Below are 25286 nucleotides of genomic sequence, written 5' to 3' on the forward strand. Positions count from 1 at the left end.
CTTCATGTGCTCATTTATTTGTTCTCACTCTAATTATCAGTCTTTCATCTTGTTTATTACTTTAGTATTACTGATACCTTAAGCTGATTTTGAAATGTTCATGTTTGTTTTAGTAATGATCGCAAGGTAGGAACCCCAGTTGAAAGATTAGAGAAGACAGGTATACATCAGTATATATGACGAATACATTAGGTTAAGATTTGTCTTTTATTTAGCATACACGAATGCATATGCTCATGTTGTGAGTTTTGCAACATATGTGAATGGCGTTTTGTGAGTGTTGCAACACAGAAATGAGGAGTTGTGAGTGTTGTAACATAGAAAAAAACATTTTGGAACACTCACTGATATTATGGAAGTTATGTGGTTGCAATAAGGTATTCCTGACTGGTGTAACACTCACAACACGTTATTCCTGTGCTTTAACGTTGCACATATACCTATAACACCTATAACATGTTATTAGTATGTTGCAGTACTCACAACACATTGTTCTGCGTTATAACAATCGCAATATGGTATTTTCTTGACATTCACAGTACGTCATTTCTGAGTTGCAAGGCTCACAACACGCTATTTATTTTCACATCACTCAGACTACGTTGTTGTTGTGTTGCAACACTCAGACTACGTTGTTGCTGTGTTGCAACACTCAGACTACGTTGTTGCTGTGTTGCATCACTCACACTACGTTGTTGCTGTGTTGCAACACTCACACTACGTTGTTGCTGTGTTGCAACACTCACACTACGTTGTTGTTGTGTTGCAACACTCACCATACGTTGTTGCTGTGTTGCAACACTCACACTACGTTGTTGCTGTGTTTGCAACACTCACAACACGTTGTTTGCTGTGTTGCAACACTCACACTACGTTGTTGCTGTGTTGCAACACTCACACTACGTTGTTGCTGTGTTGCAACACTCACACTACGTTGTTGCTGTGTTGCAACACTCACACTACGTTGTTGCTGTGTTGCAACACTCACAACACGTTGTTGCTGTGTTGCAACACTCACACTACGTTGTTGCTGTGTTGCAACACTCACACTACGTTGTTGCTGTGTTGCAACACTCACAACACGTTGTTGCTGTGTTGCAACACTCACACTACGTTGGTGTTGTGTTGCAACACTCACCATACGTTGTTGCTGTGTTGCAACACTCACACTACGTTGTTGCTGTGTTGCAACACCTCACAACACGTTGTTGCTGTGTTGCAACACTCACACTACGTTGTTGCTGTGTTGCAACACTCACACTACGTTGTTGCTGTGTTGCAACACTCACACTACGTTGTTGCTGTGTTGCAACACTCACACTACGTTGTTGCTGTGTTGCAACACTCACACTACGTTGTTGCTGTGTTGCAACACTCACACTACGTTGTTGCTGTGTTGCAACACTCACAACACGTTGTTGCTGTGTTGCAACACTCACACTACGTTGTTGCTGTGTTGCAACACTCACACTACGTTGTTGCTGTGTTGCAACACTCACAACACGTTGTTGCTGTGTTGCAACACTCACACTACGTTGTTGCTGTGTTGCAACACTCACACTACGTTGTTGCTGTGTTGCAACACTCACAACACGTTGTTGCTGTGTTGCAACACTCACACTACGTTGTTGCTGTGTTGCAACACTCACACTACGTTGTTGCTGTGTTGCAACACTCACAACACGTTGTTGCTGTGTTGCAACACTCACACTACGTTGTTGCTGTGTTGCAACACTCACAAACACGTTGTTGCTGTGTTGCAACACTCACACTACGTTGTTGCTGTGTTGCAACACTCACAACACGTTGTTGCTGTGTTGCAACACTCACAACACGTTGTTGCTGTGTTGCAACACTCACAACACGTTGTTGCTGTGTTGCAACACTCACAACACGTTGTTGCTGTGTTGCAACACTCACAACACGTTGTTGGTGTGTTGCAACACTCACAACACGTTGTTGTTGGTGTGTTGCAACACTCACAACACGTTGTTGTTGTGTTGCAACACTCACAACACGTTGTTGCTGTGTTGCAACACTCACAACACGTTGTTGCTGTGTTGCAACACTCACACTACGTTGTTGCTGTGTTGCAACACTCACAACACGTTGTTGCTGTGTTGCAACACTCACAACACGTTGTTGCTGTGTTGCAACACTCACACTACGTTGTTGCTGTGTTGCAACACTCACAACACGTTGTTGCTGTGTTGCAACACTCACAACACGTTGTTGCTGTGTTGCAACACTCACACTACGTTGTTGTTGTGTTGCAACACTCACAACACGTTGTTGTTGTGTTGCAACACTCACAACACGTTGTTGCTGTGTTGCAACACTCACAACACGTTGTTACAACACTCACAACACGTTGTTGCAACACTCACAACACGTTGTTTGCAACACTTACAACACGTTGTTGCAACACTCACAACACGTTGTTGCAACACTCACAACACGTTGTTGCAACACTCACAACACGTTGTTGTTGTGTTGCAACACTCACAAACACGTTGTTGCTGTGTTGCAACACTCACAACACGTTGTTACAACACTCACAACACGTTGTTGCAACACTCACAACACGTTGTTGCAACACTCACAACACGTTGTTGCAACACTCACAACACGTTGTTGCTGTGTTGCAACACTCACAACACGTTGTTGCTGTGTTGCAACACTCACAACACGTTGTTGCTGTGTTGCAACACTCACAACACGTTGTTGCTGTGTTGCAACACTCACAACACGTTGTTGCTGTGTTGCAACACTCACACTACGTTGTTGTTGTGTTGCAACACTCACAACACGTTGTTGCTGTGTTGCAACACTCACAACACGTTGTTGCTGTGTTGCAACACTCACACTACGTTGTTGCTGTGTTGCAACACTCACAACACGTTGTTGCTGTGTTGCAACACTCACAACACGTTGTTGCTGTGTTGCAACACTCACAACACGTTGTTGCTGTGTTGCAACACTCACACTACGTTGTTGTTGTGTTGCAACACTCACAACACGTTGTTGCTGTGTTGCAACACTCACAACACGTTGTTGCAACACTCACAACACGTTGTTGCAACACTCACAACACGTTGTTGCTGTGTTGCAACACTCACACTACGTTGTTGTTGTGTTGCAACACTCACAACACGTTGTTGCTGTGTTGCAACACTCACAACACGTTGTTGCAACACTCACAACACGTTGTTGCAACACTCACAACACGTTGTTGCAACACTCACAACACGTTGTTGCAACACTCACACTACGTTGTTGTTGTGTTGCAACACTCACAACACGTTGTTGCTGTGTTGCAACACTCACACTACGTTGTTGGCTGTGTTGCAACACTCACAACACGTTGTTGCTGTGTTGCAACACTCACAACACGTTGTTGCTGTGTTGCAACACTCACAACACGTTGTTGCTGTGTTGCAACACACACACTACGTTGTTGTTGTGTTTGCAACACTCACAACACGTTGTTGCTGTGTTGCAACACTCACAACACGTTGTTGCAACACTCCACAACACGTTGTTGCAACACTCACAACACGTTGTTGCAACACTCACAACACGTTGTTTGCAACACTCACAACACGTTGTTGCAACACTCACAACACGTTGTTGCAACACTCACAACACGTTGTTGCAACACTCACAACACGTTGTTGCAACACTCACAACACGTTGTTGCAACACTCACAACACGTTGTTGCAACACTCACAACACGTTGTTGTTGTGTTGCAACACTCACAACACGTTGTTACAACACTCACAACACGTTGTTGCAACACTCACAACACGTTGTTGCTGTGTTGCAACACTCACAACACGTTGTTACAACACTCACAACACGTTGTTGCAACACTCACAACACGTTGTTGCAACACTCACAACACGTTGTTGCAACACTCACAACACGTTGTTGCAACACTCACAACACGTTGTTGCAACACTCACAACACGTTGTTGCAACACTCACAACACGTTGTTGCTGTGTTGCAACACTCACAACACGTTGTTGCAACACTCACAACACGTTGTTGCAACACTCACAACACGTTGTTGCAACACTCACAACACGTTGTTGCAACACTCACAACACGTTGTTGCTGTGTTGCAACACTCACAACACGTTGTTGCTGTGTTGCAACACTCACAACACGTTGTTGCTGTGTTGCAACACTCACAACACGTTGTTGTTGTGTTGCAACACTCACAACACGTTGTTGCAACACTCACAACACGTTGTTGTTGTGTTGCAACACTCACAACACGTTGTTGCAACACTCACAACACGTTGTTGCTGTGTTGCAACACTCACAACACGTTGTTGTTGTGTTGCAACACTCACAACACGTTGTTGCTGTGTTGCAACACTCACAAACACGTTGTTGCAACACTCACACTACGTTTGTTGTTGTGTTGCAACACTCACAACACGTTGTTGCTGTGTTGCAACACTCACAACACGTTGTTGCTGTGTTGCAACACTCACAACACGTTGTTGCTGTGTTGCAACACTCACAACACGTTGTTGCAACACTCACAACACGTTGTTGCAAACACTCACAACACGTTGTTGCAACACTCACAACACGTTGTTGCAACACTCACAACACGTTGTTGCTGTGTTGCAACACTCACAACACGTTGTTGTTGTGTTGCAACACTCACAACACGTTGTTGCTGTGTTGCAACACTCACAACACGTTGTTGCTGTGTTGCAACACTGCACAACACGTTGTTGCTGTGTTGCAACACTCACAACACGTTGTTGCTGTGTTTGCAACACTTCACAACACGTTTGTTGTTGTGTTGCAACACTCACAACACGTTGTTGCTGTGTTGCAACACTCACAAACACGTTGTTGTTGTGTTGCAACACTCCACAACACGTTGTTGCAACACTCACAACACGTGTTGCAACACTCACAAACACGTTGTTGCAACACTCACAACACGTTGTTACAACACTCACAACACGTTGTTGCCAACACTCACAACACGTTGTTGCAACACTCACAACACGTTGTTGCAACACTCACAACACGTTGTTGCTGTGTTGCAACACTCACAACACGTTGTTTGCTGTGTTGCAACACTCACAACACGTTGTTGCTGTGTTGCAACACTCACAACACGTTGTTGTTGTGTTGCAACACTCACAAACACGTTGTTGCTGTGTTGCAACACTCACAACACGTTGTTGTTGTGTTGCAACACTCACAACACGTTGTTGCAACACTCACAACACGTTGTTGCAACACTCACAACACGTTGTTGTTGTGTTGCAACACTCACAACACGTTGTTGCTGTGTTGCAACACTCACAACACGTTGTTGCTGTGTTGCGTCACTCACAACACGTTGTTGTTGTGTTGCAACACTCACAACACGTTGTTGCTGTGTTGCAACACTCACAACACGTTGTTGCTGTGTTGCAACACTCACAACACGTTGTTGCTGTGTTGCGTCACTCACACTACGTTGTTACTGTGTTGCAACACTCACCCCAAGTTTAACTGTTTCGTAATGCTATAATAATAACAAATTATATAATATATATAAAAGTCACTAGAATTCGTAAATAAAACGTGATTAAATTTTCAAATTTGATTAACACTTTCGCCCGGGCATGACGCAGCATTGCATCATCCGTTTACTGGCGGTAATACCGGGGATGGCGCAGCGTTGCGTCACCCACTTTAAATAATCGCCAAAAATCAGGTTTTTATCCGATTTCTTTGGGACCGGTTTTAAAATGTGCGCCGATGTCTTCCCATTTTCTTTGTTGAGCCTCGTGGCCCTCAGGCAGCTTGGCACATGCCGTGGGCCCATTGTTTTCGCTCCACTGTTGTGACCAATGTCGCCTCCCCTCGCATCTCAATCGTGAGAACATTTCGGCTATTTTCCGTGGCTATATTTCTTACTGCGGCTTTAGAAACTATCTACCCTTACTCCACGAGGGATAGTGATCATGAACAAGGCCCTTCCAGGAAGAAAATTGCGAAAGAAAGGCTTGAAAAGGGAGGGAATTGGGAGTGTAGCTGGAAGGCGTCTAAGTGCTCACTCCCGGCTAACGCGTGGCCTGTCTTCAACTCGTCGGCGGTTGGAGCGTGACCAGATTTTATATTTTATATGCCAATGTTCCTCTAGAGAATTCTATTGCGAACCCATTGAGACCAAAATGAAAGACCTAGGACAAAAATTGAGGTGACCAGAGTGAAAAAAGTGAAAACATTTTATCGTGTTTGCGTGCTCCTGGGTAACTCGTTCGCACTTTCTCTGTTTGCTGCGGGTAATTAGCCAGGCTTTTGGAGTTTATATGCATTTAGTGCTGTAGAGAATTCTATTGCGAACACAATGATACCAAATTTAATCTCGTATGGCGAGAATTAAGGTGACAATGTTGAAGAGAGTATACACTTTTCAGAATTTACGGCGCGCTCCCATGACACCCTGGGTCCCATATCACACTTTTGAGGGGTGGCGTGCGGGGTGAGCGAAAGTGTTTTTAAAAAGATGAAAAACAGTTTTAGATTAAAACTAAAGTTTTATCTGCGTAATATATGGAAAAACGGAAGCTAACATGTCATATATAGAGTTGGAACTGGTGACCGCGTGGAGACTGGGTCCGACCTCCCAGTCTGGCCACGACGCTTCCTGCCTTCCTGCTAGGCCAGTATGCTTATACATCACTTGGAAGGATCATTAAGATGAGCTGGGATGCGAGGACGGAGTGAAGGAACGCTGCCCAACTACTTCCACTTCCGAAATCGAACAAAAACATATTTTAGAAACATTAAGGATCTGAATATATTTAATCGAAGGAAACTCTAGTACTTAATAAATATAAAAATTCGGGACAGGTTGTTTAATGGCATTGATGTGCTCACCTAGATGTGCTTACCTAGATGTGCTCACCTAGATGTGCTCACCTAGATGTGCTCACCTAGATGTGCTCACCTAGATGTGCTCACCTAGATGTGCTCACTTAGATGTGCTCACTTAGATGTACTCACCTAGGTGCGCTCACCTAGATGTGCTCACCTAGATGTGCTCACCTAGATGTGCTCACCTAGATGTGCTCACCTAGATGTGCTCACCTAGATGTGCTCACCTAGATGTGCTCACTTAGATGTGCTCACCTAGATGTGCTCACCTAGATGTACTCATCTAGGTGTGCTCACCTAGATGTGCTCACCTAGATGTACTCACCTAGATGTGCTTACCTCTATGTGCTCACCTACATGTGCTTACCTAGGTGTGCTCACCTAGATGTGCTCACCTAGATGTACTCACCTAGATGTGCTTACCTCTATGTGCTCACCTACATGTGCTCACCTAGGTGTGCTCACCTAGGTGTGCTCACCTAGATGTGCTCACACTAGATGTGCTCACCTAGATGAACTTTCCTAGATGTGCTCACCTAGATGTACTTTCCTAGATGTGCTCACCTAGATGTGCTCACCTAGATGTGCTCACCTAGATGTGCTCACCTAGATGTGCTCACCTAGGTGTGCTCACCTAGATGTGCTCACCTAGATGTGCTCACCTAGATGAACTTTCCTAGATGTGCTCACCTAGATGTACTTTCCTAGATGTGCTCACCTAGATGTGCTCACCTAGATGTACTTTCCTAGATGTGCTCACCTAGAGTGCTCACCTAGGTGAGCTCACCTAGATGTGCTCACCTAGCTGTGCTCACCTAGATGTGCTCACCTACATGTGCTTACCTAGGTGTGCTCACCTAGATGTACTTTCCTAGATGTGCTCACCTAGATGTGCTCACCTAGATGTGCTCACCTACATGTGCTCACCTACATGTGCTTACCTAGGTGTGCTCACCTAGATGTGCTCACCTAGATGTGCTCACCTACATGTGCTTACCTAGGTGTGCTCACCTAGATGTGCTCACCTAGATGTGCTCACCTAGATGTGCTCACCTACATGTGCTTACCTAGGTGTGCTCACCTAGATGTACTTTCCTAGATGTGCTCACCTAGATGTGCTCACCTAGATGTGCTCACCTACATGTGCTCACCTACATGTGCTTACCTAGGTGTGCTCACCTAGATGTGCTCACCTACATGTGCTTACCTAGATGTGCTCACCTACATGTGCTCACCTAGATGTGCTCACCTAGATGTGCTCACCCTAGTTATCAGTGTTAAATATTAACAAAAACTATAGCTGATTTTTTACTCTTCAATTTAATTTTCTAGTAATGATCACATAGCAGGAATTTTATCTGTCATTAGAAAAAATAAAGTACAGTGTATTAGGCGTTTATGGGTTTAATTTTATTTTACTTCTAGTTCGCCGCAAGTGCAGAAAGAAAGAAGCAACAGATCGATGGACCTTGACGTCATAGTGTGTTCAAAACTCATAAGATTCCAATTCTTGCCCTAAACTTTTAACAAAAAAGTCCCTCAAGTTATTTTTCTATATTGAAGACTTCAAACAATTTATAATAATAGCTACGGTAATTATGGTAATATTCTGTCAATAGTTGAGGCATTAAGGTAATATTTATGGTAAAGACTTGCATATTCCTTTTGTGTACAGAGGAAATATTGGTATATTTCTAACACAATCTCACGGGAGTCATTATATTATTGATTATATTTCTCTATTGATGCTTGAGAAACGGAATCTATAATGAGAACGGAGTTATGAACGATAATCTACTTGCACACAAACAACATAATATTGAGACATTCACACATGTTGTGGAGCTTCACAACAACAACGGAATAGCGTGTTGGTGGAGCGTTGCAATACACGAGTGAGTTGTTATTGTTGCAAACACAGAAATAATGTGTTGTGAGTGTTGCAACACATGACTAACATATTTGTTGTGAAACGTTTGCAACATAAAATAATATACTGTGAGAGTAGCATCACGTTATCTCTGTGTTGCAATGGTGCAACACTCACCACATAATATCTCTGTGTTGCAATGGTGCAAACACTCACCACATAAAATCCCTGTTTGCATCATTCAAACCCCATTATTTCTGTGTCGCAACACTCGCAACACGTTATTGCACGCAACATTCCTGTCCGTTGCACGTAACATTCAAAACACGTTATTCCTGTCCGCTGCAACACTTACAACACATTATTACTGTGTTGCAGCGTTCATAATACTTTATTTCTGCGTTGCATTATTCACAACACTTTTGTTCCATGGTGCAACACTCACAACATGTCACCCCTGTGTTGCAGTACTCACAAAATGTCATTTATGTGTTGTAACACTCACAACACGTTATTCCTGTGTTTCAACACTCATAAGACGTTAGCAATGTGATGCAACACTCAACTCGTTTTCCCATCAAGCGTTAAACGTTGTGTTCTTGCACCATATAAATTGTTCATTGCTAATATGTAAATTACAAATGATAAGAGATTGAGAAGATAGATAAAATGTGATGGAAAATTAACTGATATAAATAGATAAATAGAAAATAATTAAACAAATAAAATGGGAAAGTATAAATAAATTATACGCAAATTAATAGTAATTAAAGATTGTTAAGTGTATAAATACAAGTGATTAAATATCTACAAAATGTGAATGGGTTAATAAATACATGTTGATTAAAGAACTAATTTAAATGAGATAAATAGATAAGTAAAATGTGCAGGAATAGATCTATAAAAGTTAAAAATATTAAGAGGATTAAATAGACGAAAAAATAGGAATGAATAATTCCAACTAAAGTGTTATTTCTGTAATATATGGAAAAAGAAATTACCCGCCTGAAGGGTGGAACTGGTGACCGCGTGAACACCGGGTCCAACTGGTGACCGCGTGAACACCGGGTCCAACTGGTGACCGCGTGAACACCGGGTCCAACTGGTGGACCGCGTGAACACCGGGTCCAACTGGTGACTGCGTCAACACCGGGTCCAACTGGTGACCGCGGGAACACCGGGTCCAACTGGTGACAGCGTGAACACCGGGTCCAACTGGTGACCGCGTGAACACCGGGTCCAACTGGTGACTGCGTCAACACCGGGTCCAACTGGTGACCGCGTGAACACCGGGTCCAACTGGTGACCGCGGGAACACCGGGTCCAACTGGTGACCGCGGTGAACACCGGGTCCAACTGGTGACCGCGTGAACACCGGGTCCAACTGGTGACCGCGTGAACACCGGGTCCAACTGGTGACCGCGTGAACACCGGGTCCAACTGGTGACCGCGTGAACACCGGGTCCAACTGGTGACCGCGTGAACACCGGGTCCAACTGGTGACCGCGTGAACACCGGGTCCAACTGGTGACCGCGTGAACACCGGGTCCAACTGGTGACCGCGTGAACACCGGGTCCAACTGGTGACCGCGTGAACACCGGGTCCAACTGGTGACCGCGTGAACACCGGGTCCAACTGGTGACCGCGTGAACACCGGGTCCAACTGGTGACCGCGTGAACACCGGGTCCAACTGGTGACCGCGTGAACACCGGGTCCAACTGGTGACCGCGTGAACACCGGGTCCAACTGGTGACCGCGTGAACACCGGGTCCAACTGGTGACCGCGTCAACACCGGGTCCAACTGGTGACCGCGTGAACACCGGGTCCAACTGGTGACCGCGTGAACACCGGGTCCAACTGGTGACCGCGTGAACACCGGGTCCAACTGGTGACCGCGTGAACACCGGGTCCAACTGGTGACCGCGTGAACACCGGGTCCAACTGGTGACCGCGTGAACACCGGGTCCAACTGGTGACCGCGTGAACACCGGGTCCAACTGGTGACCGCGTGAACACCGGGTCCAACTGGTGACGCGTGAACACCGGGTCCAACTGGTGACCGCGGAACACCGGGTCCAACTGGTGACAGCGTGAACACCGGGTCCAACTGGTGACCGCGTGAACACCGGGTCCAACTGGTGACTGCGTGAACACCGGGTCCAACTGGTGACCGCGTGAACACCGGGTCCAACTGGTGACCGCGTGAACACCGGGTCCGACCTCCCAGTCTGGCCACGACTCTTCCTGCTTAATGAAGAACTCAACAGTCATACATTCATCCACTTCATCATACATCATCAACTGACAATTGAGGCGTGTGAAGGAGAAAGTCGGGAAGGAAAATTAATCTTTATGAGAAGAGGATGTAAGGTAAGGTAAGGAAATGATGAGGTGAAAGCGCCAGGCCAGTATGAATATATAACACTTGGAAGGGCCATTAGGATGGTACTACGTTCAAGCAGTTAGGTTACACATCGACTATGCTGCCCTGCTCTTACATCCCTCAGTGATAACCAATGGGGGAAACTGGAAGTGTCTCAAAATGATGCTCTCAGAACAATATTAGGAGCACCTATATGGACATGTAGAGAGAATCTAAGAATGGAAACCAACTTACCAGCATTATAAAACAGGATCAAACAAAGGATAGCCGCCATAACAACAAAACTTGTTGGAACCACCACCAGACTGTCAATCAAAGACAGCATACACAGATCGCTTCAGAAAAACCTTCAATATAGAACAAGCATGGATGGATAATCTGGTCAAGATTCTAGAGAAAGTAGACTTGAAATGAACATTAAAAACAAAGGGAAGATAGACCATATCAACACTTTCGGCAGCCTCCTCCATGGGAAGAATAGAGTCTAAAGATAATCATTGAAGGATTACCAGTTAAAAAATCAGCATGTGACTCGCAGAGGCTCAAAGAAGTAATAGAACAACAAATGGAAACCATCTCAAGACCTACAACGACTCACATCTTCACAGATGGATCAGTTGATCAAGAAAGAGGTTCTGCTGGGGCAGCAGTTTACACTACCAACCATGAAGCTTACTGGAGCATGAGTAGTGGGTGCTCAACATTGCAAACAGAATTATATGCCCTGAAGGAGGCAAACTATAAATTGAGAATAATTTACATGATGTCATCATTCATACCGACTAAATCTTCACTCCAGGCATTGTTATCCAGTCAACACAGATAATATACAACTCCTCACAGAAATTCAACATATAGGAAAAGAAGCCCATAATCTAGGGCTGTCAATCACCCTAAATTGGATACCAAGTCACATTGGCAGAGATGATAATGAAAAGGCAGACTCACTAGCAAAAACTGCCACAGCTCTACCTGTTGTACAGGTTCAAATACCTCCGTAGTTTTTCACAGATTAAGGAGTAAATCAGAAGAAAATATTCTCAACTATCAAAAGTCGCCACAGAGCCAAAGTAGCAGAAGGAAGATCCACTGGTGCTCTAAGAACCACATCCGACGGACATTCACCATACGTTCAAAGAGATTGCAGATGCAACGTGTGAGGGCAGTGGGGCGGAAGTCGTTAGGGAAAATCCTTAGAGACTGGTTTCCGAATAGGAAGAACAAGTGCCTCGAGCCGGTCCTCAGGGACTGACGCCGACTCCCCAAATACGGTTATAGATACAGTAAATACTGAAATGCACATGGAGGGAGATGATGCAGCATCTCATAATGTCATCTGAGCCTTGTGACACTGCACTTGTGGATTTGAGGGTACCAAGCCCAAAGTTCCAGCACCTATTGTAAATTACAGGAGAGGGAATGTACTCCTGAACGGAGCATCTGGCACCAGCAAGAATTATAGAAGGCGGAAGGGACCTACTATCAAAAGTGATCTTCACAACTCGAAGAGGCTGATGACGACATCCACGTGGGGGCCAAGTGACCGTATCAACCTGGAGGACAGAATGGCCTTAGGCTTCAAGGGTATGTTTAATATCTTCGTGGCAGTCTTTCAGTTCCCAACACCATTCGCAATATGGTGGGGCAGATTATAGTGCCAATACAGACATTTAACCAGGTATTTTTGGAGATCCTAACAGGGGTCTTCCCAATGTTGAACAATGCGACTAAGCCGGCAGCTCCCGAGAAGGAGCAGCAATGACACGTGTACCAGACGAGTGGGGTTAAAAGTAACAGAGGTATCCCTGAAAGAACGAGCTGTTTAAGGAGGAAGAAATTATCAGGCCGTGTAGAATGATGGTTGAGATCAAAGTATTTAGTCCACGTAGCGGGACCAAACAAGGCGTGGAACATATTAGCACTGGAAGGAATCATGCGAGTACAACTGTGGGGGGTTGGCACCAAGCACCCCCAGTAAGTGGAGGGGTAAATGGCCCAGTTGTCACAATGAGAGAAGGAGCCACTCCAGGTGATGAGGTGGTCATCCCTTGGGTTTTGGGACTCAACCCTACCAAAGAGGTGGGGAGGGGGGGGGGACCGGAAGGGTGTAGTTAGGAGGGTCAAATGAGTAGCTAGGTTTGAGCCCAATGTAGCAGGGGCTACATAGCCCAGTCTTCCAACACAGTCCGACTAGGGGCTTGGTCGCCCACTCCACACGCCTGGGAAGTTATAAGAGGATCATTCAGTGGCATAACAATGAGCAGGTAATAATTTCATTCAAGAATAAGCCCCCATACCCTTCATGGAGCCACAATTAGGAGGATAGAACACCCAACAAGATGGGGCTCCCCAGGGGTGTATCATGAGTATACACCCCGCAATCGTCACCTAAAGAACCTTCAGTCCATCGAAATTGGGTTGAGCAACGAAGGCGAGGATTGACAATAGAAGCGTCCCCTCCCTCACAACGTCGGGTACCATAGTTCTACGGGTGAAAGTGTGCCTCCCAAACATCCGGGCGTCAAAACAGAAGATGTTCGAAAGAATATTCAAGAATGGCAAAAGGTCAGCGGGAAATGACAATTAGAAAGGAGATGGGGAAGGCAAAATGAAACATAAGGGAGAGGAAATAGTATCCAGCAAAATTAGTGAAGACGGCAGAGGACTGTCCCATGAAGCATCACACCCTGGCAGCTGCCCACCAAGCTCCCTCACTATGACAACGGGCTGGAAAGGTAGGGGGGGGGGGGGGGGGGAGGACCATAAGACTTCAAAAGTACAGAAGAAATGCTGTCCCATGGACCATCACACTGACAGCAGCCCACCAAGCCTCCTCACGACAACAACGGGCTGGAAAGTGAGCCCGTTGAAAGTGAGAAAGGACACTATATGCCTCTGACGAGGTCTTCAAGGCACCACTAGCCCTTACGCTATCTGCCGTTATGGAGCCGTCTTCAAATGCTCCCCCTCTGTAGCGCACTCGCTACTACGCTCATCCCAATGTCCAAAGCGCTCACCTAGCCCCACTGGCTAGCACCTTCCAATAGTGAAGTCCACAGTACCCAACAACAGCACTCAACTAGCCCTATTGGCTAGCATCTCCAGGAGTGAAGTCCAACGCCCTCAACTAGCCCAACTGGCTAGCCCCTCCAGAAGTAAAGGCCACAGCGTCACACTAGCCAGCACCTCAGGTCGACCTAAGCACTCTTCCACTCTCCTGGCTTCACTGCCTTCCATTGCCTGTCCCTGGTTGGTCGTCACCTTCCAGCTCAGCCGACTATAAGATGGGAACCTACAATTAACAGGAGGGTCAACTGCTATAGTTCGGCACCTGGATCGTAGATGGCGCCGAGGTCCGTCACACCCAACATCCCAGTGTAAACAAGAGGCTGGGTTGATATATTTGGAGGACAGTGTGAAGCCCAGACTGTTACTGGGTCTCAGCCAGCAAGGGAGGCGCCACGCTGCCAGATGCATCAGTGTAAACATTGTCCCAACATCCCAGTGGAGTGTTTAAGGCACTCAACAACGGGTCGTTAGCAGTGTCTCCTATGACCAACTGCTCATACCTTTCCATGCATGTAATATTCTTTTGTCTTGGTGTCGAGAATGGCTGATCTTAATTACCTCAGGGAATGTTACTGATGAACAATCGTCAAGGGACTTTCCAATATTAGACATATATGTGCAAGTTAGTGTACCCATTTATTGTTGTCCATTATGTGGAGTGTTTGACCATATGTTGATTTATTTTTGTCCAGGAAGGGAAGGTTATGTGGTGAAGTTATTGAGCACATGAACACATTAGATGTATGTACAGTTTTGACCAGAGGTTCACTTCAATTACAGAGGAGACAGTCACATGTGATATAAGACAATTAACAACATGTTGTGACATGGTGTGAGGAGAGTTCAAGAAGAGTACACTGAGGGGTGTGGGTCCAGCCTCAGTTAATATCAATATTTGCCATCGTCATTTATTTGTATTAAATGTTCTATTTTTTGACTTGGGAGTTTATTTCCTACCTCTGCAGGTGTGGAAGTGACCGAGAGTAATTAAAGCCCTCACTATTTCTTGAATACATATAGATACTAATCAGGATGGGAATAATCAAATTAGTGAGAAAATCCTTAGGAGCCGTGATGAGGATTCGAACCTATGTGGTGGGGATTCCCATGCACACACCCCAGACAATCAGGCCACGACATGGAAAAGGACTGCAATCTAAAGTTCTGCTAAATACACGAGGGTTTTCTGAGGCTTCACTGAAGCGGACCAGGATTTTCAACATTCCCCCCCCCCCATGTAATCTGAAAAGTGCATGGGGGGTAATCACATCTTAGTGTCATTACTCTGTGTATTAAAAGAGGAGCATCAGAGGTAGTAGAACATTCCTAGATGACAGCGAGAGTGCATGGGGTGATTGTGTGAGAATCTCCCTAGAGTGCATGGGGGAATTGTGTGAAAATCTCCCTAGAGTGCATGGGGGATTGTGTGAGAATCCCCAGAGTGCATGGGGAGGATTGTGTGAAAATCCTGGTCAGGTTTCAGTGGAAGCCTCAGGAAATCCTCATGTGTTCAGCAGATCTCCAGGTTGCAGTCCTTCTCCATGTTGTGGCCTGATTGTCTGGGGTGTGTGGTGGACTACCAAACACATGGGTTGTTAATGTGATTACTCGCTGTGAATCAAATTAGTATTGATGAGGATTGCTAAACATGCCCTCGTACTGATTTTTTAGGATAACACTAATTTCTTTGTCGTCCACTGTGCATGAACCTTTGTTTATAATAATAGGTCCAATACTGAAGGAGATTTTTATTACGATTTCACATGAATTAATATTTTGAAGTCTTCTTTATCTCTTAAGTGGCTTTCTGTTCTAATTTACAATTTACAAGGCTTTACAAGAATGTAAAAACATCATTGCAATGTATTCTTATAAACAAAATGTACCTACTTGTATATAAATAAATAAATTGGTTTTCTTCACTGGTATGGTTGGTGGACGTATGGTTGATGTGAGGCCTCACCAGGTGACTCTCTGGGTGTTACTGGCATCAGTGAAGTGCCAGAAGCAGAGCTTTCTTTCCTTCACAGTTGAGGGGAGGAACCAGTGGAGCTGGGGGTGCCCAAAGCCTCACAGGGACAACGACTATCCAAAGTGGACCTCTGGGCTCATATTGCTGCTCAGCAACGACAGCAGTGATTCTTGTTGACACTCCCAAGTTGGCTGAGAAAGAACTAAGAAATAATCCCTACCTGTTATGATATGAGGTTATGAACTCCCAATATATATATATATATATATATATATATATATATATATATATATATATATATATATATATATATATATATATATATATATATATATATATATATATATATATATATATATATATATATATATATACATATATATATACATATATATATACATATATATATATATATATATATATATATATATATATATATATGTATATATATATGTATATATATATATATATATATATATATATATATATATATATATATATATATATATATATATATATTAGTATATTTTGGTAGCAGTCTTTCTTGTAGACATATATTATTAAATATGACCGAAAAAGTAAGATTAATAATTCTAACACGAATTTTCTCAATCTTTCGTACATTTCTTTTCACTGTTGGAGGTAAATCAAAAATCAATTCTCCAAAATTCATTTTTATTTCTAGTCTGACGCGACACGAGCGCGTTTCGTAAAACTTATTACATTTTCAAAGACTTTAGTTCACAAATACACAACTGAATAGAACTTACGCATCTCCGATTTTATATCTACATTTGAGTGAGGTGGAAGGGGTGATGTGGCATTAACACAAGACAGAACAATAGGGTATTAGTAGGGTATTAATTTCATCAACACAAGACAGAACAAGAAGTGGTATTAATAGGGTATTAATTTCATCAACACAAGACAGAACACGAAACAATGGATATTGAATAGAAGTGTTTGTAGAAAGCCTATTGGTCCATATTTCTTGTTGCTTCTATATTGGAGCGGAGTCTTGAGGTGGGTAGAATACAGTTGTGCAATAATTGGCTGTTGATTGCTGGTGTTGACTTCTTGATGTGTAGTGCCTCGCAAACGTCAAGCCGCCTGCTATCGCTGTATCTATCGATGATTTCTGTGTTGTTTACTAGGATTTCTCTGGCGATGGTTTGGTTGTGGGAAGAGATTATATGTTCCTTAATGGAGCCCTGTTGCTTATGCATCGTTAAACGCCTAGAAAGAGATGTTGTTGTCTTGCCTATATACTGTTTTTTTTGGAGCTTACAGTCCCCAAGAGGGCATTTGAAGGCATAGACGACGTTAGTCTCTTTTAAAGCGTTCTGTTTTGTGTCTGGAGAGTTTCTCATGAGTAGGCTGGCCGTTTTTCTGGTTTTATAGTAAATCGTCAGTTGTATCTCTGATTTATTGTCTGTAGGGATAACGTTTCTATTAACAATATCTTTCAGGACCCTTTCCTCCGTTTTATGAGCTGTGGAAAAGAAGTTCCTGTAAAATAGTCTAATAGGGGGTATAGGTGTTGTGTTAGTTGTCTCTTCAGAGGTTGCATGGCTTTTCACTTTCCTTCTTATGATGTCTTCGACGAAACCATTGGAGAAGCCGTTATTGACTAGGACCTGCCTTACCCTACAGAGTTTTCGTCGACTTGCTTCCATTCTGAGCTGTGGCTGAGAGCACGGTCGACATATGCGTTAACAACACTCCTCTTGTACCTGTCTGGGCAGTCGCTGTTGGCATTTAGGCACATTCCTATGTTCGTTTCCTTAGTGTAGACTGCAGTGTGGAAACCTCCGCCCTTTTCCATGACTGTTACATCTAGAAAGGGCAGCTTCCCATCCTTTTCCATCTCGTAAGTGAAACGCAGCACGGAACTCTGCTCAAATGCCTCCTTCAGCTCCTGCAGATGTCTGACATCAGGTACCTGTGTAAAAATGTCGTCAACATACCTGCAGTATATGGCCGGTTTCAAGTTCATGTCGACTAAGACTTTTTGCTCGATGGTACCCATGTAGAAGTTTGCAAACAGGACACCTAGGGGAGAACCTATGGCGACCCCATCTACTTGCTTATACATGTGCCCATCCGGGCTCAAGAAGGGTGCCTCTTTAGTACAAGCTTTGATTAGTTTCTTTAGACTGTTTTCTGGTATGTCAAGAGGAGTACAGGCCGGATCACGGTACACTCTGTCGGCTATCATCCCGATTGTTTCATCCACAGGTACGTTGGTAAACAGAGATTCTACGTCCAACGAGGCTCTTATCCCTGTGGCCCGTGTTCCCCGCAGCAAGTCAACAAATTCCTTTGGAGACTTCAGGCTGAAGGCGCATGGGACATAAGGAGTCAGCAAGCCGTTGAGTCGTTTCGCCAGTCTGTACGTGGGTGTGGGTATCTGGCTGATGATTGGCCAAAGTGGGTTTCCAGGCTTGGTGTCGGAAAATCCGACACCATTTAATAATATCATACAGACAGATAATGTTGCTGCTATATTGTATACACAAGTTAACCCATAGAAAACGTAACTTGTAGTGGAATTACCGTCTATAGAAAACGGAATATCATTACCACATACTATTATAAATTCACCACCTATTATGGTGGGAATTATTCTTAAATACATTAGTCTTTGGACTTAACCATCATAAAAACATCTCATATAAATTAACTTAATTATCAATATCAAAATAGAGTAAATGTGACCCTTCTATCACTTACTGTCATCTGGACAATGTAAGCCAGGCGTCAGGGTGAGGGAGTGGTCAGCCATTGTTTGTTACTGAGACCACAGAGGCTCACGGGAGCAAATACGGCTCCTGTTAATTTTACTTGGACGAAGTGTTATATAATATAATAATAATAATAATAATAATAATAATAATAATAATAATAATAATAATTTTTATTTAGGTAAGGTACATACATAAAGAGATTTTACAAAGTTTGTTGGCTTTATAGATAGAGCTAGTACATACAATGCCTAAAGCCACTATTACGCAAAGCGTTTCGGGCAGTTGTTATGGAAACCAAAGGTGTACCATCATCAACACACTGTCAACAAATTCAAGTTAAGTGTTCTACCGAAACCCATTTATCTATCATTAGTGGCCATTAATGTCATTGGATAGGGTGAGCTGGTTAGAGCATAAGATCGCCTCATACTAAAGGTAATTAAGCCCAGGTCTTCATGGTTCCTTGTACAGTGTTTTCTCTGATATAGTTGTCATATATTAGGATTCTGGCTTTACAGCTAGCGCCCTTTTGACAGGTCAAGACGAGGAAGCATGCTTTGTGCATCAGTTACCAGGGTGTTGGAAGCTACCTCACACGAGGAAAATGTGGTGTCTACATCCTGGTTATACCTGGTGGACTAAGGCCTGCTGTACAAATAAGATAAGGAACCTCTTCAATATGTGTAGTTAATACTGTAGTTTGATTAGCTGCATGTATATAAATTTAATATAAACCCCCCCCTAATGTGTAGAGGATCGATTTGTGAGATTGTGAGATTATTGCAGAAATACAGTCCACTTATCATCATACAAATTGCTATCGAAGTATATAAATTAACGTAAATATAAATCCATATAAATTAAATAAATATAAATCTCACAGGTCGGTTCCCACATGTGTCTTGACATTTCCATACGCATATCCAGGTTTATATTCCCCAATAATCTTTGGCAGGTGGAGTCCAGATTTCTTGCCGTTCACAGTTTCGATCAATTTGTTGACCTTTGCTTTCAGTTCGGCTGTAGTGTCCTTCGTTACCCTTTGGAATTTAGTTTGGTCAGAGAGTATGAGGTTCATTTTCGCCAGATATTCGTCTTTTTTAAGAATGACGTATATTGGCGACTTGTCGCCTCTCCTGACAACTATCTCCTTGTTCTCATGAAGGCTCTTAGCTGCCGCTTTGAGCTCGGGGGACAGTATGGTGCTTCTGTAGTTGCCTTGATTCTTTCCTCCTTCCGCAATAAGTTCTGCTTGTAAGGTATCTTTGGTGGTGACCTTCTTTTGTGCTTCAAGGTCTGTAAGTCTACCTACCTTGAGGCTACCTTGAGGTGCTTCCGGGGCTTAGTGTCCCCGCGGCCCGGTCGTCGACCAGGCCTCCTGGTTGCTGGACTGATCAACCAGGCTGTTAGACGCAGCTGCTCGCAGCCTGACGTATGATTCACAGCCTGATTGATCAGGTATCCTTTGGAGGTGCTTATCCAGTTCTCTCTTGAACACTGTGAGGGGTTTGCCAGTTATGCCCCTTATGTGTAGTGGAAGCGTGTTGAACAGTCTCGGGCCTCTGATGTTGATAGAGTTCTCTCTCAGAGTACCTGTTACCCTAAAAAAAACCAGTATATAGGCAAGACAACAACATCTCTTTCCAGGCGTTTAACGATGCATAAGCAACAGGGCTCCATTAAGGAACATATAATCTCTTCCCACAAACAAACCATCACCAGAGAAATCTTAGCAAACAACACAGAAATCATCGATAGATACAGCGATAGCAGACGGCTTGACGTCTGCGAGGCACTACACATCAAGAAGTCAACACCAGCAATCAACAGCCAATTAATGCACAACTATATTCTACCCACTTCAAGACTCCGCTCCAATATAGAAGCATCAAGAAATATGGACCAATAGGCTTTCTACAATTACTTCCATTCAATACCCATTGTTTCGTGTTCTGTCTTGTGTTTGAATTTAATACCCATTGTTGAAAGTTTGTTTTCACCTCATCCACCTCACCCAATTGTAGATATAAACTCGAAAATGTGTAAGCTCTATTCAGTTTCAGTTGTGTGTTTGTAAACTAAAGTCTTTGAAAATGTAATAAGTTTTACAAAACGCGCTCAAGTGTCGTGTCAGACTAGAAATAAAAATGAATTTTGGAGAATTGATCTTTGAATTACCATCAACAGTGAAAAGAAATGTAAGATAGAGAAAATTCGTGTTAGAATTATTAATATTACTTTTTCGGTCATATTTAATAATATATGTCTACAGGAAAGACTGCTACCAAAATATACTAATATATATATATATATATATATATATATATATATATATATATATATATATATATATATATACACACACACACACACACACACACATACACATACACATACATACACACAGCATCAATAGAAGACACAGCCTGGCCAAATATCAATAAGTGTCTAGGGGAGTGAAAGGCTAACAAAAAATATTCCAGTTTACTGGGTATTAACATAAATGAACATAAAAAAAATACAATCTATAAACTCACACTCAATGATTTATCCAGCTTCTCAAAGCTGGGCATGATCATCAACAGGTCTCAAAACTGCATACAATCAGCACTAGCTGACGCCAGGCTCTATCGTGGCGCAGTGGGACACTAGCGCCTATTATGCTGCTAATACCAATACAGGGTGGTGGTGGTGTCACAACCATTAACAAATGAGGCATGAGGAATCAATATCATATACAGCACAATGGCATCACTTAAGATCCTCAGGTACCCACCTCACGAAGATATATAACAGCATCTATCACCTGGTATAAAGGATGCACAATGGTAGAATTGATCCATGGTATACATTACTGCAACATGACAAATATCCTAGCAGTCAAATGACACAAATAAGGGCACAAGACCCGGACCATAGCAGCAACACATGCGCTCGACTGAGAACTCTTGTTGGCAAAGGATTTTTCAGTAACATAAAATATACTCGTAGTTTTTATTTTGCCTTTATACGATCTGTTCTTGATTATTATGCCTTGCATCTCAATTTTTCTCCTAAACAATTACAAGGCCTAGATGTAGTACAGAATGATGCCATGCGCATCATCCTGGGTTGTCCTAGAACTGTCAGAATTGTTAACATGAGAAAGGAACTAACCTTCCCTTCAATTTACGAAAGAATAGTTCTACTTAATACTATGTTTTGCGCCAAAACTTTGAAAAATAATGGTCCCCCCAGCTCTATTCAAATTAAATTGAGATCCATTCTAAACAATTCTGACTGTTCCCTCAATCCGCCGCAAAAAGCTCCCTACAGTGTGTGGCTCAGTTGTTGTGCCTATAATCTTCAGAAACTGAATGTGTCTCTTAACACTGATAAAACTGTTCACAATATTCCCCCTTGGAAAGATGTGGAGGTCTCTCGGCATTATACCCTCCATCAGTGTAAAACAAATGTATAACACTGACATTTTGAGATGTATAACATTAGAAGCTATTGACAGTCATCTTCAAATTCTCAAACCCACTGAATCCTATGCCTTTACTGATGGCTCTGTGCAGTTAGGCACTGGTAGAACAGGTTGTGCATGTGCAGTATATAAGGGGAATGAAATGATCATGTCTAGTACATAGAGATTGAACAACTGGGCAAGCACGACACAGACCGAGCTACTGGGCATTTATCTAGCCACTGAATACCTTAAGTTCAATGGTGGTGGAGTTATTTTCTGTGACTCTAAAAGTGCTCTGCAGTCCTTAAATAACCCATCACAATGTATGTCGGAAGTAGCTTGTAATATTAAATGGAATGTAATTTTTGCCAATGATAATAACTCTTGTATAAAATTTGTGTGGATCCCATCCCATGTTGGAGTTGGAAAACATGACTTTGTAGATCGATTGGCCAATGAGGCTTGCAGGAAAGAAAACATTGATTATGACTTTGGACTAACTAATGCAATTATTAGAAACATACAAATTAAAGAAATTAACTCAGATTTAGAAGAACTAAGAAATGCCCAGAGACCTGAAAGCTGCAGTATTAAAAGTTATGACAAGTTTTGTAATAATAGGTATTTGAATGGTCAGCACAGTAACCGAACCAGGCAGTGTGATGTAGTCATTGCGCGAATTCGCCTTGGCTATAGACACATCTGGCAGGTTAGTGAGGCTGAGCCACTACCAGAATACTCGGATTGTAAATTCTGTGATAAACCTTTAATGCATTCACTAGAACACTATATTGTTGAATGTGAAACCGTAGAGGACTTCAGGCCTCCTGGCCTCTTGTACCACCAACTGTGTAACTATTTTATTGACTCAGGTGTTCTGGACGACATCTTAACAATTTATCAAAAATCTGCTTGTCCATTTTAAAGAATGAAGAAAAATTTTATTTATATTACTTCTAAGCTGCATCACTTATGAACCATCCCTGCTATTGTGTGGCAGTGCACAATAGAAAGTTGTTTTCACATATCCATACATTACAACATTGATTGTAACCATTATATATATGTGCTTCAGCCTACAGTTTAGACCTTACAGTTTTGGCACTGTGAGATGTATACCACATAAACCATGTTTATGTGGTATACATCTCACAGTGCCAAAATATAATTTAATGTTAGAGGACAATGTAATGAACAATAATGAAAGGGAAATTACACAGTATACATGACAGTAATACATCCGAGACCAAAATTTATACATTCTCCATCATAGTTCATATAATATTTCCTATAGAGCATTATGTAGCATTCCATAATATAAGCATATACGGATGTTTTTCAAGCTACATGACATTAGGCTACTGCTATTCACTAGACTTCTAATATATATCCACAAATACATGACGAGGACCTACGGTACAGATATATAATATACATAGATATATGTGGAATACATTGGCAATACACATTTAATACTAGCGTGTTGTCGAAAAAAGAATAACTACATAAATTAATATTCGTGATACTAGGCTAATCAGCCAAGACATCACTATACAGTTTGAGCACATCATACACCAGCTACAGTATGATCATACTGGTGTATGTGTGGTCATAACACCACCTCACACCCATATGGTAATATCACAACACACCATGGACCAGTATGGTAATATCACAACACACCATGGACCAGTATGGTAATATCACAACACACCATGGTACAATATGGTAATATCACAACACACCATGGTCCAGTATGGTAATATCACAACACACCATGGACCAGTATGGTAATATCACAACACACCATGGTACAGTATGGTAATATCACAACACACCATGGACCAGTATGGTAATATCACAACACACCATGGTCCAGTAAGGTAATATCACAACACACCATGGACCAGTATGGTAATATCACAACACACCATGGTCCAGTATGGTAATATCACAACACACCATGGACAAGTATGGTAATATCACAACACACCATGGTCCAGTATGGTAATATCACAACACACCATGGACCAGTATGGTAATATCACAACACACCATGGACCAGTATGGTAATATCACAACACACCATGGTACAATATGGTAATATCACAACACACCATGGTCCAGTATGGTAATATCACAACACACCATGGACCAGTATGGTAATATCACAACACACCATGGTACAGTATGGTAATATCACAACACACCATGGACCAGTATGGTAATATCACAACACACCATGGTCCAGTAAGGTAATATCACAACACACCATGGACCAGTATGGTAATATCACAACACACCATGGTCCAGTATGGTAATATCACAACACACCATGGACAAGTATGGTAATATCACAACACACCATGGTCCAGTATGGTAATATCACAACACACCATGGACCAGTATGGTAATATCACAACACACCATGGTCCAGTATGGTAATATCACAACACACCATGGACCAGTATGGTAATATCACAACACACAATGGTCCAGTATGGTAATATCACAACACACCATGGTCCAGTATGGTAATATCACAACACACCATGGTCCAGTATGGTAATATCACAACACACCATGGTCCAGTATGGTAATACCACAACACACCATGGTCCAGTATGGTAATATCACAACACATCATGGACCAGTATGGTAATATCACAACACACCTGAGTGATTGTGAGGTGATGGTGATAGTAATTTAATAAAGATAGTGTGATAGTGATACTGAGGTGGTTATATGACAGCGGTAGTGAGGTGATGGTAATATAGCTGTGATAGTATAGTGGTGATACAGCAGTGATACTGAGGTGATAGTGATATGACAGTGATGGTGAGGTGATGGTGATATAGCAGTGATGGTGAGGTAGTGGTGCTGTAGC

The sequence above is a fragment of the Procambarus clarkii genome, chromosome 25 (assembly GCF_040958095.1).
Source record: "Procambarus clarkii isolate CNS0578487 chromosome 25, FALCON_Pclarkii_2.0, whole genome shotgun sequence".
Lineage (NCBI taxonomy): Eukaryota > Metazoa > Arthropoda > Malacostraca > Decapoda > Cambaridae > Procambarus > Procambarus clarkii.